Below are 14,510 nucleotides of genomic sequence, written 5' to 3' on the forward strand. Positions count from 1 at the left end.
GGGTATTACTTGGTAGATTCAGGTAGGAATACAATATGATGTCACCAAATAAAATATAGAGTTCATGTATCTTTCTGTTTTAAAATAAGAATAGTAGTCTATTTAGCATAGCTGTAGTTTGTAGACATGAAAAATTAAATAATAAGGTGACCATTAAAGTATTGATTATTCAAGCAATTAATAAATTGTCATAGCTGTACACATGAATATTAAATAATGGGGAGCATGATTATTTATTCAAGCAAGCAGTAAGTGCTTATTTCAGCAGGGAATATGGTTTTTTTTTTCCTCTTCCCTGTAATTTTTTTTCTTTGCATCATGTACCAGGAAATCCAACCAGTTCAGATATATGATCTCATTGGACACAGGCCCAATATTACTGGGTAAGAATTTTTTTATACCCTATTTCTGTTTCCTTTTATGGACTGGTGTTTCTATTTTTGTTTCTTGATTCTCTTTTGCCCTTAAGTTTCTTAGTACGTAGCAAATGCTTCATACTTTGTGCATGATACTTGTGGATTCTATTATGTTTGTTGATTGTACCCTTTTAAATACCGATATATGGTGTTAGACTTGAATTTAGCGAGCCAGTGGTTGGTTGGACTTTTTTTCTTTTTGTTTACACTATAGATCATAATTTTTTTTGGAAGAGAAGGGAGAAGGTTAGAGGAAGTGTAACGAGGATTATTTTATGAATCTCCCTAGAGTTGTCAATAATTCCAATATCAGGTAGCAAAAAAAAGCTTGTGGTATCTATGGTTATGTTGCTATATGATGCTTTGGATTGGTGTGGTGATACATGCTTCATGATGTTTTTTTTAAAAATTGTGATGGTATGCGGAATACAAGTATGTTTTATGGTGTTCTAAAAATTGTCGTGATTTTATACTGGATGTTTGTGGTGGTTTGGGGTGTGTAAACAACTAAATATATAAACTATATATGTTTGGTTCATATCAATAATTGATTCGTTTTTGCATGAGATGCTACAAACTAAGAATAGGGAGTGGAATTTTATCAATCTTACTATTCCTTAAGCTACGAACTTGAAGTGAAATAACTATAATGATAAAGCCATATCTCACATGTGGGAACAAGAGTCCAGTCTCAAGTTCTTTTTGTCAAAACATAAACCTACATATGCCAAGAACAACAAACAAATATACCTGTGAGATTTTTCCCATTTGAGATTGAGATGGTCGTCCCTCAAAAATTAATCCATATTGTGTAAAACTTATTATACTAGCTTTTAGAGGAAATTTTTTAAACTAAACTCTGAGCTTTCAATACTCTGTAGGTTATTTGCTGATTATACTAGATTTGTAAATACTTGCAAATGGTGAATCAAAAGAACCTGAACAAACCACTATTGGAAGAATCCATAGATCTTTCATGTCAATTAATCAGCCCTCCAATGGTGCAATTTAGACTTCGCCGGTCTAGAAGTGCTCCACCCATAGCAGCCCTCCTCTCTGGAGATAATCTAACTGCTTGTCACAAGCCTGGTCCTACTCCCAAAGTTATCTGTTAGAGACTCCGTCCAAGCTGTAATCGAATCACTATCTTTGTGACTATTTACCTTCTGTTGGTGCATTTTCGGTTTTCCTTTTACATAATAAGATATCAATTTAGTGGTACAAAGACTACTAATGACATAGTAGATGCTCTTTACTTTTGTATGGTTACCATGACTACAGTTGGATATGGTGACTTGGTCCCGCAAAGTTCCCTTGCTAAGCTCCTCATTTGTGCATTCGTCTTCTGGGGGATGGCTTTGGTAGGGTTAGGGTTGGTTTTCAATTGAGGTACAAATTATCTTGCTGAGAAGAAAGAATTATTGCTTGTCAGGATATTGCATATGCGCAAACAACTTATTCGCACTGGTGATATTATGAAGGATATCATGGAAACAAGCAAAATTCGACAAAATTGCACTGTGGTCGTTCTAGCCCTTCTTTTACTTATGATATGCAGGACTGTATGTTTCTTGATGCTGGTTGAGAAGTTGGAAGCTGTTGATGCCTTTTATTGTGTTTGTGCTACAATCATGTCCTTGGGATATGGAGATTATGGCTTTTCTACTGAGGCAGGCCGTTTTGCAATTATGTGGATTTTGACAACCAGTGTATGGTTGGGGCTATTCTTCCTTCATCTCGCTGAGCTTTATGCTGAAAGGAGGCAAAATGCCCTAGTTAGGTGGGTTATTACTCGGTGTGCAACTATTGTAGATCTTGAGAGTTGAGGCTGCTGCTACTGACGTTGATGGAGGTGTAGAGCAAGTACAATGAGTCAAGAATGATGATATCTGATGCTTTCTCATAAGAAAATAATGTATCCTCATTTCTTACCTTTGGTTTCAATCTAATTATTTTTGATATAATACCACATTCTTTGACTTGCAGAGTTGCTGAATTTGTATTATACAAGCTTACTCAAAATGATATATCAGTTGTAATGAAAGAATTCAAAGATCTAGATTTTGATCAGTCTTGAAGTTGGTTATTGGTAAATGATTTGGAGTACCATTTAGCGAGATAACCTACACCAAAGAAATCACCACATCAGTGAGGAATTGACGATGAAGAGGGAAGATAGTGACTGAATTTTGTATATATATATGTTTAACTAGCTAAGGATTGCACTTTGTGACTTTGTGTAACATTGCTCCCTCCATCTGATGCTCAGCTCCTGTGAGAAATTGATCATGCATATTGCTCATCATGAAAATTTTGTTGAGAAAAATATTGGTTGAATTAGAGTATGGAGCTGAAGGAAGTTACCATATGCTCAGCACGAATTTTAGTTGTTCTTGGCAAGTATGTTTGAAATTTGGCTTTTAAAGCAGATTTGTAATGGATGGGATAAATTTTAGTGATTGTGCTTATCTTAAATAAAGAGTTAAACTCTGTTAAACGTGCTGGTTGTTGGAGTTACTAGAGTGAGGATCATTTTCGTTTGACCATGACAGCATATGTGGACAAATGTAATGCTAAATGAAACTTAATTTCTTAACCATTGATTTGCTATCTAAATCAATTTAAATAAGTTCGGATAAGTTAAGTAAATATATGAAAATAACACTTAAAAAAAAAAAAAAGTGAGTGTTTACAGTATAAATATTGCAATACCAGTATACAATTATCTTGAAATTATCTAAAGTCATCCCGAGACCCCAAGTAGTCACTTACTAATAAATTTGCTCCCTTTAGCCTTTACAATTCCTTAAGAACCACTTCAAATCAGGTCGAATCGAGTCAGGTCGGATGAGTTTTTTACGTCTCTACTTAAACATGCTGAATCAGTTTCCACTTTTTTGGTAGCATGTGGTGTCCAATTTGTTAAAGCGGCCCACGAGCACCACTTCCTAGTTTCCAGCTTAACTGGCCTTTTATTTGGCTAACTTTACAGTTTACATTTGGCCTGTTTTTTATTTGGATCTTCAATTTCTCATTTCTTCAGTAGTTATCTTCCTTGTAATTTTCTCTCTTGCCAAACTGCAGGAAAATCAAAGTTTCGATCTTCAGTTTGGAAATTACCCAGTTTTACTTTGTAAGTTATTTTAAACCCCATTTTAATTACTTTGTTTGTTTGTCTTCCCTGATTAACCCATGTTCCTCGGTAGTATAATTGCTTGTTACTCTTTTAATTTTACTCAATTATGTTGATTTTCTTGATAAATTCTATTATTGCCCATTAAATTGTGTTAAATTATAAGTTACCGAGCCATTTTTGGGACTTTTGTATTATTGTTGTTTCTATTGTATTTTGCTTACTTCGTTTTCCCTTCATCTTTAGAAATTCTTCATGTTTGGACTATGAATGTCTCACAAAAAATTTGAAATGCAAAAGAACTTTTAGACGAAACAAGAACAACCCATTTATTGGCATGAATTGGGAAAGTTAAGCTGTAATTAATGTTAATAGGAACTCTATGTTCATAAACGATGTGTGCAATCACATGTTTGTAGACTATGTAGATTGGCTATGGTGGGACTGTGATGATATGTATGTGTGTGTGGTGGTAATGTGGTATACACGATGATTTTTCAGGGTTAATGGTATTAAGTGGATCTTGGTGGAAGGTAGTGGTGGTGGGTTTTAATGGCATTAGGATTGCAGAGTGGTTTACATAACTTTATACCCTGGGAGGAATTCTCTTCATACCCCCAACCTCCAGGGTGGGTTTCGTGGGCTCGTGGCACTATGTTTGCTGTGGTATAGTAGTAGCGGACTAGCAGTAGTCGTCTTCATTTGGCACACCGTATTCATGTTAGTCCATTATGCAATTCATGCCATGCTTCACTGTGTTGGAAAGGGGATAAGACAATTGTATACTTTTATCAACGATGATTAGTGATTCATACCAAGCAAAATTCCATTAAAAAGATTGAAATAGCTAGGCCTCATTATCTAGTATAGAGTAGTAGAAACCATTTTTTTTTTTTCAATAAGAAGTTCAACTGGCTGCATTCTTTTTTACTTGAAGATTATTATGGTACAATTAATTTCTTATCACTAGACAAACTTCATGATAGTAAATGTGTTTGGCTCCAATTGTTAATTGTTATTCAATTTTTTTGCTACTAAGGTGCCCTGATTCACATATATCCTAAGTTAAGAAATACATCTTGATTTCCTTAAAAAATAAAAAAAGAAATACATCTTGATGTAACTTGATTGCCATTGAGTGTGTCTACTCAAGTTTTGACAGACCAAGTTTGAAAGTCAAGGGTTATATCTTATATGGAACAAGAAAGTCTTTGATGATATTATGAAGGCTGGAATTTGAAAGCCAAGGGTACTGTGCAGCTGGGCTGTAGAGATGTCAGATACCCTCCTAATGGCTTACATTTTGGCCCAAAGTGAAGCAAATAGTATGCAAAGAATGTGTTTAGTTCCTTAGCAATTTGTTGAATTGAATGGCAAAGGCAAGGCATTGATGGGGAGGAGGTAGATTCAGACAAAATAATAGATGGACTAATCTGTGCTGAATCAAATTCTAATCTGCAGCTTGCTCACATGAAGAGATTATTGAATTTTCTGATGCGTCAAACTTGCGGTAGATAATTGTTCATTGTGGTAATCGATTTGTCAAAAGTGTGTGTGTGTGTGTGTGTGTATGTGTGGTGATATACCTAGGAGAAATTAAGTTCCTTTATTGGGATTAAGGATTTTCCTTTCCTCTTTTGAATTTAATAACCATTTTCTTATGCCAACAACAATTTTCATAATTATGCCTAAGAGAAGCGTCCACGTGAAAAATTAGATATTAGGCTATTTACACGGAACCCATCATATTTGCCAAAGTAAACTGGATGAATTTTGGTTTTAAAAACCTGACATTGTTTTCTGAACTATTCATGTTCTAAGTTGATATGAGCTAAAACGGTTGCTCTGGTAACTCTTGGGGTAAAAGATGCTGTCACTAATTCCAAAAAATATGCTGATGCATAGTCATGATAAGATATCATTAATACCCTCTATGTATATCCTTGTTTGTGTTTTCATGATGAGACTATTTTCTTCTCTCTGGGTGAGAATATGAATTCCTAAACTTCTAGAGTACGTTTTGTAGGTTATAACTGAAATATAACAGTTATTGGTGTGACATGGTCTGATGGCCCATAATAATGACTTAAAGGAGTCCCTAATATCAAAACCCTCAAATCAAAAGGATGCAGTCAAGAAGAGAAGGTTTCGCCGGGTAAAAAGTGCACCTCTTGCTGAGCACATTCCTGGAGAAGTAGATGGCAGTGCTGCTTCTGCTAGAATATCTGAATCTGTATTTGGGAGTCTGCATCCTAGTTTAATAGGAGTAGCTGCATATTTGTTCATTTACCTGGTTGTTGGCGTCATTTGCTTTTACTTAGTCAGACATCACATTAGTGGTCAAAAAACAAATGACGTTGTTGATGCTCTATATCTCACCATTGTCACCATGACTACAGTCGGATATGGGGACCTGGTCCCACAGAGTATCTGGAAAGCTCCTTGCTTGTGCCTTTGTCTTCATAGGCATGGCTTTGGTTGGATTGGTTCTTAGTAGAGGAGCAGATTATCTAGTTGAGAAGCAGGAAGCATTGATGGTTAAAGCTTTGCATATGAGACAAAAACTTGGTCCAAGCGATATTATGAAGGAAATTGAAACAAACAAATCTAGATACAAATTCATCTTGTCCTTAATATTTCTCTTGATACTCATCATGACTGGAACACTCTTCTTGACATTTGTTGAGAAATTGGATATTGTAGACGCGTTTTATTGTGTTTGTTGTACCATCACTACCCTTGGTTATGGTGATCGCAGTTTCTCAACTGAGGGAGGTCGTTTATTTGCAGTTGTGTGGATTCTGACAAGCACAATATGCTTAGCTCAGTTTTTCCTCTATCTTACTGAGATAAACACTGAAAAGAGACAAAAGTACCTTGTGCACTGTGTTCTTACTCGACATATGACCAATGTGGATCTTGAGGCTGCTGATATCGATGATGATGGAGTTGTTAAGTAAGTGAAAGTTATGCATCTTACCTTCTTTATTAGCCCTTATCTGAACAAATTTTTACTTGTCTTAATATATGTGAACTTTTTGGCCTAATCTTGACTTATTTGATCTTAAGAATTAACTCTAGTAGCCCATATCAGAACTTATAACCACTTCTTGAACCTTTTCTGAACCTCTTGGCCTTACTTGGAGTTTTGTGTCCTTAATTTATATATGTATAGGTGGTGAGAACAAAGCCTTGGTACATTCTCTCCTTGAATTGCATAATTTTCTGTTGCTGAAGTAAACGGTATGATTTAATTGTTAGTGATGATGATGGAGCTTTAATTAAAAATGAAATATCATGTTTCTTTGTACAATTTCTCTTTTTTTTTCTCCCTCATCTTTCTGTGTTTTTTTTTTTTTTTTTTTTTTTTTTTTTTTTTTTGAGGATTTATATACTTTTGATTCCTCACAAAGTCACAAGCTTGCTCGAACTATACAAGAGAAAGTAAAGTCTTTCCAGCATTAAGTAAATTATGTGCTTATATTAACTTTGTTCTGTATTCTGAATTCTGTCAGTGCTGCTGAATTTGTTCTATATAAGCTCAAAGAGTTGGGAAAAATCACTCAGGACGATATATCTCTTATGATGGAAGAATTTGAAGAATTGGATGTTGATCAGTCAGGAACTTTATCCGTGTCTGATTTAGCACTAGCTCAATCATCTCCACAAGCAAAAGGATCAACTTCTGATCAGGGGAGACCTTGTTGATAAGGCATTTTTGAAAACATTTGAGACTTTATTTGTCTATATATAATATACGAAGTATATATGAATATTCAAGATCACATCATACATTCGTACATCAGCTATGTTGTAAGTGGCTCGATCTCTGAGTTCTCTGGTTTCACTTATTCCTCGATCTCCTGGCCATGCTTTAACCACGGTTCTGATTTTCATATTATTTCAATTCTTTTCAGTCCATATACTAAAATTATGATAAACATTTCTTAGCTTTTGTTCAGTTGCTATGTATCTGTATTCTGTACAATGTTTTAGGAATTTAGCTCCAAACTAGGACGTGATATATGTTTATTATAACCTATGATGCTGTTATACAGAGAACTTGCATACAATTAAAATGCCGGTTAATTTATTGTCTCTTCACAGCCTGTATCTCATGTGTAATGTCCTGAGTTTTAAGTCTGACATGGTCTGTGGCATCTTTAAAAACTATCTTCATCAATTTGGAAGGCTTTTTACCTATATGCCTCCTAATTGCTTAGGATAGTACATCGTTTTTTGTTTATCTTTCTTCTAGTTCCAACTAATCTAGTATTCTGGGCAACAATAGTAGAACCCAATGATGCGTGATTTCGAAGTTTATGTATCTGGAATGTATCTATCATGCTGTCAGGCTTTTGCAATAATGACCTCTGTGCTAGAGGTGAAAGGAAGGAGAGTATGGGATAAAAGTGAAAACTCCCTCAGTTGGGATCGTCTTTTGTTCGAGTCAGATGCCATGACTTTTACTGTGTATTGGAGTAGAATATACAGGAATCGTCTTAGTCACCGGAGCTGATTGCTATCTGCGAGGTCAGATACATTATTCATAGTCACCGGAGCTGATTGCTATCTGCGAGGTCAGATCCATTATTCATAGTTAAGTGCTACCTGTGATTGCCCCTGTGATACTCTTTAGAGTTCTCTAAAAAGATTTCCAATAATGTGGCCTAGAATCTTACTTTCCGAAGTAATATGCTTCAATACTGGTTGGCAGGTTGCCTAACTTTTGCTTTAAATACAAGGTTTCAATATTCATTAATGTGTTATTTCTATAAATTATAGCTATTACTCTTGCCTAACCTTTCTGAAATGAATGTTCAGCAAGAAGTGCCAAAACTGATCTTTGTTTACTCTTGCCTAACCTTTTTGAAATGACTTTTACGATGGCGACTCTGTCTTGGAGTGTGTTGGTGGTGGCAGCGGCAGCGGCGGCGGGTGAGGATGCCATTGTTGTGGGATTTATGTTGTTGTGTGGTGAGAAATGAGTTGGTTGGGAATTTGAAAAGGAGGAATGAGTTAAAAGAAGAGTTTGAAATGTTTTTTGAGGTTAGTGCTTACGTTTTCTGTGGCCAATTGACAAAATTAGTTAAAAAAAAAAAAAAAACCTTACGATAATTTAGTAAAAAAAAAAAAATCACTCCGGCAACAATTGTTTGGTATACTTTAATTTTTTTTTTTCATTTAAATTTTATATTATTATGTATCTTATTTTTATTTTGCTAAATTTTGAATTATATAAATTTATATCTAACCCTTTTTTAAAAAATTGTTTATAATGGGTAGGAAAATTAAGTAAAAATTAGTATGTAAACTTTTTTTTTCTTTCAAATTTTTATTTCCTTCTAAAGGGTTGGAAATTTAAGTGGAAAAATATATTTAATAAAAACCGCAAAAATGATAGTAATCGCAAGTAGTCTGTTGGAAATTTTTTATTTCTCTCTATTTATTCTTCTCTGTTTTGGTTTGTTCTTCGTTAGAATAATTCAAACCCATTCCTCACCAGGAGTGAATCAGGATCAATTGACCGTACTTGTTTTTAATTATAAAATATTTTTCAAAATATTTATAAATTAAAGTTTATTTAGCATTGAACTATTTAATATGAAAATAATAATATGCAAATTTTAGGTAATGTATCAATACACATAATCATAAAATAAACAATCATACAGTTTTAAAAGAAAAACAAACCTGAAAATCACGAGCTTCATCATATTCACTCTGATTAGCATGCCTATATACGGCTCCAAAAAAACGTATAATGTCGATTTGTAAACGGTAAACCTTCACAAAATACACACCTTCAGGCAATTCATGGCGTGGAAGTTTCCTACTTGGATCGTCGGGATCGCCTTTTGCCCACACGCTATAGTAAACCCCCTGGAGCTTATCCTTCCAATTTACAAAGAGTGCATCCTCCTGAAACACTTCTTCAAGAACCATCCCACATTTTCCCTCAATTCTCCTCAATTTAGAAATATAATTGATCTTTTCTTCTTTCGACCAAAAAAAAAGGATGATCCAACATAAAAGAGGGAGGAATATAGTCTAAACCGAGGAACACTTGAAAGTAGATGTTTTAGCTCAAGAGGCAGTGTTAAAAGTTGTAAATCAGATTGCTCAGGTAATGGCAAGCGGATTATATCCAACATCCTATGAACAAAATCCTTAACATCCTGTTTCGTGTTCCTACTACGCTTCATAGCAGGTAACACCCTTCCCCGACCTCTCATAGTCACATATAAACCAAATGAGACATTAACACGCTCCTCTATCACTAAAAAACAAAAAACAGAAGTCCCTTGATTATATCCCTAAAAATGACCCAAAATTTATTATAAATAAAATTAAACCAAGTCTTCCAACTTGAATTCTTGCGGAAACTCTCTAATTCCAATCCAAAAAACTCATTAATAACATAAACACGCTCTGTAATGAAAAAATAAGCAGACTTATTAAGCCGGAGTAGCACAATGACTGTAAAACTTTAAAATTGGCAACTTCGAATTGATTTGTCACAATGAAGGATTTTGGCAATGAAAGGACATCTTTTGCAGTACCTCTATAGTTTCCAGATTGCAAAGAGGACTCTAATGAAATTGTGATAGAAGTTGCATACTTATCAGCTGGACTCGGAAAAGCACAACTTTCCTTTTTATCCACCTCATCCTTGCTAACCCTCTGTTTCAGCAGCTCACCATCTTTCCCCTCTTTCTGCTCACTCTCTATTTTGCATTCCGAAGACTTCTTTTCTTTGACTTGCGATTCTGAAGTTTGTTTGTGGCTTGTTTGCTTTTTTTTATTCTTTGATGATGTCTTCTTTTCTTTTTCTTTTGGCCTTTCAGATACCTTTTCTTGCGATTTTGAAGCTTTGTTTTGATTGTTGCTTATTTGCTTTTTTCCCTTCTTTGATGATGTAGCCTCTTCATTCTCAAAATTTTCTGCACAAAAATTAAAAATTAGTACTCCCTCCGTCCCTAAATTACATTCCTTCTTTCTATTTTTGATAATTTTTTTTTAGTAAATCAACTCTCTTTTTTTGTTTTATATTTAATGCTTTCTCACTCATCCTTACCTAATCTCACTCATAATCCTTGTGCCAAATTACAATAAATATGATTGGTTAAAAATTTTGAATTAGGAGCATTTGATTGGTTTTTTTTTTTTTTTGCAAAGTATTGATGACATGTCATGAGTAATAACTAATCTATCTTTGTACTTCCCATTGCATTATCTAATTATTGTTATTTGTCTTATTCTTTACTCTTTAATTCCCGTGTAAATTTCCAAAAAGAAATGTAATTTAGGGACGAACGGAGTAGAAATTTTCATAAAATTTTAATATAGGGAAGTTAACATTATCATAAAACTCTTGATTGAACAAGATACCTATGTCTTGCATCATTTTCTTAAGTTCTTCCATTTTCTACCCAAATATCCGACAAATTCTTGATTACTTGTTTCTTTAGCCAACTTCATGTCATCCTCATACATTCCAACAACAATTTCATAATAACGACTATTAACATAACACTGAGTTATATGTGGCACGGACTCACAGAAGTTAAAATTAGCTTTGGTATTGGCTCTGTATTTCATAACATGTTTAGCATATGAGAGAACATCATCAGATAAGGTTGGTATTTCAAGCCATAAATTTGAGCTATTAGCTCATTGAAAATTGCACTAAGATTAGCATCATCTTTAACCGCCTTTTGTTCAAGTAGTGAAGAGCCTAATTTTGCAGCATCGTCATACTCATGTTGAGATATCAATCGTTTGATTTCCAATATAGATTCCTCCATTAATTCTTCAAACCACTACAAAATATAAAAATAAAAAAAAAACAAGTGAATTTTTTTTTTTTTTAAAAAAAAAAAGCAAATAAACGGATCAGCAGGTAGGCTGGGTACCCATTAAGAGAATTATGACCTTTAACCCACCCGTCAACCCGTGAATTTTAATGGGTTAAGTACTTGATGATCTAAACAAATTTAAAATCTAAAAAAAATTACTTGATTTTTTGTTTGCGAGTCAGGTTTTTCATCAGCCCTAATATTGAACTTTTAAAATGGCTAAGATTCAAAACCAATTCAACAATACATTATTGTCCCACCTTGACATATATTTATAGACTATAGCTTCAAGATATAATTTTCAGGTGTCTCTTTAATTTTTTTAATCTAAAGCCCAAAAAATTGTTAGATTTACGAAGAGTGGAAAATATTTTCCTTACTTGAAAAAGCAAGGCCACATTTTAGCAGTGCATTATAATATTTATTTTATAACAATTTCATGTAATTTGTTAATACATAAATAATTTTAATATTATTTATTTTAATTAATTTTTCATATTTTAATAACTAATTTTATTTCAACAATAATACCCTGTACACATATTTGTCGACAAAATACGATTGGAAGAATTTTATTAAGGATAAACGTCAATTATTACGCATACACTTTGAATTTGAAATAAACCGAGTTAAGCACACAATTAGGTACTCAATTCTTTAAAATTTCACCTTTTAGGTACTCAATTCTTTTTACTAGGCCTTTTGGGTACTGAGTTAAGAATTCAAGCCAAAAAAATTAAATCAGCCAAAGAATTGAGTACCTTGGGTTAAAGAATTTAGTACCCTTGGTTAAGTATGTGGGCCCCACTCGATTAAAAAATTAATATTTATAAAAAAAAATGTATTGAATTAGACTAATTAATGATTAATATTTATAAAATAAATGTGAACAAGCCCTTAATTAATGTTTTTTTTAAGTCATAGGTCAAAATGAAATCACGAAAAACCAGTGCACGCACGCCTCGGCGGCATCGCGTGCACAGATTAAAAGACTAGTTAGAAATTATTAGAAGTGCATGTTTTGGACAATAATTGCTTTAAATTTACACCATCCAACTAATTAATCATTTTTAAATAAAAAGGACAGCATGTAATAGCTAATCTATATCTATACTCTATACTTTATTTTAGTATTTAAAAACACAAACCATCATTTCCATCATGCCACATGTAAACTTAGTTTTTCACCAATGGCACATGCCACCTCACCTTTTCATTAATTCATTCATTAATCCCCTTTATAGCTTTAATTCAATACATGTGAATGTTATTTGATTCACTTTCCCCCAACTTAATATCTTCTACAATTGCATTTAATTTTCACCTTTCTTCTCTTTTATAAACTATGTTTTTTCAATTAAAACATATTACAAAATAAAATCTATATTGTAAAAACATTCCGTGCATTGCAAGGGCCAAAAGACTAGTTAGTAAAAATACAATATTTTTACCATTTATTTTGTATTAGAATAACACACCTATCTATAAATTCACCTAATATTAGGATTTATATACTACAGTACCTAATTAATACTACTATGATTTAAGGTTTTAACATAAAAAAAAAAATTTAAAAAAAATGAATTTCCTCAAATCCTCGTGGCACAATGCTATTGATTGGATAAATGAAACAATTTGTTGTGTTCTTGTGTACCTCCATTGTAAACTTCATCGGTCCCTTAGCTTACATTTTGAGTAGTCGGCAAACTTCCCAATTGAGTAAAGAAGGTGGCCTACAATGTAGGTATTCATGTCATTATATTGTTAGTAGGGTAAATGGAACTATTATAAATATTTTTTTTATATAAATATTAATTTTTTAATCGGGTGGGGCCCACATACTTAACCAAGGGTACTAAATTCTTTAACCCAAGGTACTCAATTCTTTGGCTGATTTAATTTTTTTGGCTTGAATTCTTAACTCAGTACCCAAAAGCAAAGTAAAAAGAATTGAGTACCTAAACGGTGAAATTTTAAAGAATTGAGTACCTAATTGGGTGCTTAACTCAAATAAACCTGACATGTAGAAGAATATTTACTATTGATAACCATTATGCTGCGGGAGGTTCCATCCCAAAACCATATGGTAATAGGATGAGTAGCCCCTTAGCCTTTAATAAGTGATTAACTCGTTATTTGGTAGAAAATACTTTAACATTGACTAATTTACTCGCATGACGTAAGACATTGCCACGTGAAAAATACTTTTTTGATGTTGTGCCACTGCCACGTGGAAAATACTTTTTCACATGACACTGTCACGTGGCAAATAATATTGTCGTGACATCTCATATGACCTTTTTAATAAGGGAATAAGGGGATTTATTGACAGGCTAAAGTCGTATCACCTAATCAAAAGTAATTCCTAAAATCACTAATTAATAATAGATAGGGAAGTAGGGTCGAATCCACAGGAAAACATGTTAATTTATTCCTAGTTAATTAAAATATTCTAAATTATTAAGTAGCCAAATTGTTGTTATGAAAGGAATTAAACTAAGGAGATTAAGAATAGAGAGAAATCAATTAATAAAATACTAGGGCATAGGTTCACCAATAAATAATATTTCAGGGTAAAACACAATAATCAATCATCAATGCATTAATTAATAAGATCATAAAGAGATTTCGCTACGTATTACAACCACATAATTAATCTACCAGTATTAAATCGCATATCTCGAAATCTTGATTTAACCATTTAAGAATTAACTTGCACATAGAAACTAAGCCTAAACATCAATTCTCAACTCTCGATTCTCGAATAAATAAATCTTGCATAACTTATACAATTAAACCTAGCCAAATCTAATTGCATAGCATTAAATCTATCAATAGGAAATTTAATTAAGCAATAACATTCAACAATAATAAGTTACCCCTTCATATTATTTATGAATCCCCACAACCCTAGAATTAAACTATTTGTGCAGAATTAAAACTAAACTAATCAAATCTATTAAATTAAACATAATAAAAATAAGAATTAATATAAAGAGAATAATAACAGTAAAACAAAATAATAGAATTGATATGAAGAGTAGAAACAGAAACAAAACTAAAATTAATCTGAAAAAACTAAACTAAGAAAACCTACCTAAC

The 14,510-nt window shown here is 33.1% G+C and overlaps 2 pseudogenes; both read left to right on the forward strand.

The window, feature by feature from the left end:
* The first annotated feature begins 1 nt into the window (after window position 1).
* LOC110706981 lies at window positions 2–2,335 on the forward strand (annotated as a pseudogene).
* A 1,209-nt stretch (window positions 2,336–3,544) lies between these two features.
* Window positions 3,545–7,647, forward strand: LOC110706980 (annotated as a pseudogene).
* The last annotated feature ends 6,863 nt before the right edge of the window (window positions 7,648–14,510 follow it).

This window comes from Chenopodium quinoa, unplaced genomic scaffold, assembly GCF_001683475.1.
Source record: "Chenopodium quinoa cultivar QQ74 unplaced genomic scaffold, ASM168347v1, whole genome shotgun sequence".
In the NCBI taxonomy this organism is placed as follows: domain Eukaryota; kingdom Viridiplantae; phylum Streptophyta; class Magnoliopsida; order Caryophyllales; family Amaranthaceae; genus Chenopodium; species Chenopodium quinoa.